The following is a 3,603-nucleotide window of genomic DNA, read 5'->3' as shown; positions in this document are numbered from 1 at the left end:
ATAATGATGGAGCAATGCGAAGCAATTAAGGAGCAATTGTTTTATATTATATTATGCAATTGCATCTAGTGTGAAATAACAACCAGCTCACGAATTGATCGCCTCTGGCATATATTTTTTAACCAAAGCGAACATGCAAAACGCATTTGGTGTCAAATATTCTTAAAACAACCAAGAATAAAGAGATACCAGTAATAGATAAAGTATAGACATATAAACTTGGCCTGCGCATATTGCACATATTGTATATTCGCTTGAAAGTAGTACGTGGCATATATTTTTTAACCAAAGCGAACATGCAAAACGCATTTGATGTCAAATATTCTTAAAACAACCAGCTCACGAACTGACCGCCTATAGCATATATTTTTTAACACACATGCAAATTGCGTCTAGTGTGAAATAACAACCAGCTCACGAATTGATCGCCTCTGGCATATATTTTTTAACCAAAGCGAACATGCAAATCGCATTTGGTGTCAAATATTTTTAAAACAACCAGCTCACGAACTGACCGCCTATAGCATATATTTTTTAACACACATGCAAATTGCGTCTAGTGTGAAATAACAACCAGCTCACGAATTGATCGCCTCTGGCATATATTTTTTAACACACATGCAAATTGCATCTAGTGTGAAATAACAACCAGCTCACGAATTGATCGCTTCTGGCTTATATTTTTTAACCAAAGCGAACGTGCAAAACGCATTTGGTCTAAAATATTCTTAAAACAACCAGCTCACGAACTGACCGCCTCTGGCTAACTAACTACTGTAGCACTAACTACTATTATAAAATACAAATATAATAAATTTTCACAAATACAATAAAATATCAAAATAAGCAAAAGACTGCGTTCTTATTTTTCAGAGATTTATGTTATATATTTGGCATTACTTGTATATATATACACTGTGTGTACACACACGCGCGCGCGCACACTACCGGGCGCACGTCGGTGAACCGCGCTGTAGCTGTAACAGCTGAGCCCTCACGCACACTACCAGGCGCGCGGCTCACCGACTTTCGCCCGGCTAAAGATCGGCGATGATTGACTTGTGTATATACAGGGTGTCCGGTAAAGATTGTGCCAACGCTCGTGAGCGGGTAGAGCACAGTAATCTGAACGCCTAGTAGTGTGCGGCGGCGCACACTTCGCAGCGCGGGGCTCACTGACGTGCGCCCGGCTAAAAGTCGGCGCTGATTAATCAGACTTTACTCAATAATAACTCCTTTATGAAGCGTTATAGAAAAAAATGTTACAGGACTTTTCTGTTTTTAGGACTTTTCAGCTTTATTCTTCTAGCATATTCGCTTACGCGTTTACTCGCGCTTCTCTCTCTCTCTCTCTCTCTCTCTCTCTTGGGCGAGCTTGCTTCGTTGCTGCACGTATGTATTTTTGACAGTATCAAAGAATTCGGTAGCGTACTCACTCTCAGTGTATTTGTCTTTGTAGCAGGCGCGAATGAGTTCGTGCTGCGTCTCGAACTTTGCCCACAGCTGGTCCAGGATCTTCATCCGGGTCTCGACTGTGCAGAGTGTAATGCCGCTTGAGCCCAGTTTCCTCAAATTGTCCACCGACCGGGACATGCGTCCGTGGATGTCGCGCTGGCCGCTCATCAGGATGTTTATGTCCACACTCATTGTTAACGGAGTTCTCTTTTACAGATGTACACGGTTGAATTCGCTGAAGACGACATTCACGATGTTGCGGTTGCCGGCGAAAATCCGGCTCGAAGGACCAGAAATTCACACGGAATGAATCTCTTCAATTACCTCGCGATTGAACTTTTCGATCCGCGGACTCGTCTCGAATGGGAATCTTTTACGTCGAGCTCCGCTGAACCCCCGAATCACGATGCCTTGCTCGATTTCATCGGCAAACGCATCCTCACATTGAACGCTGCAAGACCAAAGGGTGCCGTCAAGGTCGCTGTGGACTCAGCACGCCCAGCGAGGACACATCTCATCAAGCGCGGATACGGCAATGCTCAGTGCGCACTCTGCAAGGAAGGGCACTCTATTATGCAGTGTCGCGAGTTCAAAGCGAAGCCCGCGAGCGAGCGAAAAACTATTGTCGAAACCAGCCGGCTATGCTTCAATTGCCTGGGAAATCACACAGTGGCGAGGTGCCAATCCGCCAAGGGTTGCTTTACTTGCAAGGCTCTACATCACACCTTGCTTCATGACGCGTACGCCAACCCAAAATCCGAGGAAGTTAGCACTCTCTCCGCCGTGCGACTGCGGGAAGATGGCAGGGCAATCCTTCTTGCAACAGCAAGAATAATTGTCTCAGATCGATACGGCAATCCGCATACGACGCGAGCTCTGATAGATCAAGGTTCGGAAGTATCCATCATCTCAGAAACTCTAGCGCAGCGCCTGCGCCTGCCGCGCACTCGCTCCGCCGTTTCCATCATTGGCATAGGAGGCGCTCCGACTGGAGCTACCCACGGAAAGGTCAAGCTGATGGTCTCCTCAAAGGCAACCGGAACAGTGCTTTCCGTCATCGCGTTTATCCTACCTCAGCTTTCTACGTATCGAAGCACGACGACCAGACGCTGCGCAACGTGGCCGCACATTCAAGGACTCACTCTCGCCGATCCACACTACCTCGACGACGCTCCAATCGAAGTCCTCCTTGGAGCTGAGGTATGCTCCCTCATCCTTGAGGAAGGTCTACGAAAGGGCGGGCCCGAGGCTCCAGTGGCGCAAAAAACCATTCTGGGATGGATCCTCTCAGGAGGCTGTGGCACAACGCCCAGCACACTTCTCAATGGCTCGCATCACTGCACCGCCGACCACGAGCTTGCAAAGATGGTACTCCGCTTCTGGGAGCAGGAACGAGAACCAGCCGCTCCAGTCGCACTCACTCCTGCGGAAGAAGAATGTGAGCTATTCTTCCAACGAACACACAACCGCAACGACGACGGACGGTACGTTGTGCGACTTCCATTTTTTGCACCGCCGACCAACCTCGCTGAGACTCGCCGCCCGGCCGAGCGATTGCTTTCCGCCATAGAAAGAAAGGGCAACCAGGAGCCCCACTTTGAACATCTCTACCGGGCATTCATGACCGAGTACGAGGACCTGGAACACATGGAGCTGGTAAGAACATCATCGACTGAGGACAAAGGTCTCAAGTGTTACTTACCGCATCACGGAGTACTCCGAGACTCAAGCGCAACAACCAAGCTCCGAGTCGTTTTTAATGGTTCGCAAAAAACCAGGTCGGGCAAATCCTTAAACTCCAAGATGCACGTTGGCGCGAACCTTCTGCCTTTACTCGCGGATGTCTTGCTGCGCTGGCGGCGACACCAATACGCCTTCATCACGGACATTGAGAAGATGTACCGACAAGTGCTCGTACATCCCGCTGATCGCAATTTTCAACGCATTTTATGGCGACCCGACGTCACGAGCGCCGTGCGCGAATTCAAATTGACAACGGTCACGTACGGACTCGCGTGTGCACCGTTTTTAGCGATTCGGACGCTTCATCAACTCGCCACCAACGAACGAACAAAGTATCGCCGCGGAGCAGCGTCGCTCCAAGGAGACTGCTATGTCGACGACATTGTTACTGGAACCAGCACTCTT

This window comes from Formica exsecta, unplaced genomic scaffold, assembly GCF_003651465.1.
Source record: "Formica exsecta isolate Colony F162 unplaced genomic scaffold, ASM365146v1 scaffold1181, whole genome shotgun sequence".
NCBI classification, from domain to species: Eukaryota; Metazoa; Arthropoda; class Insecta; order Hymenoptera; family Formicidae; genus Formica; species Formica exsecta.
The sequence above is the reverse complement of the archived record's forward strand: the minus strand, read 5'-3'. Positions refer to the sequence as shown.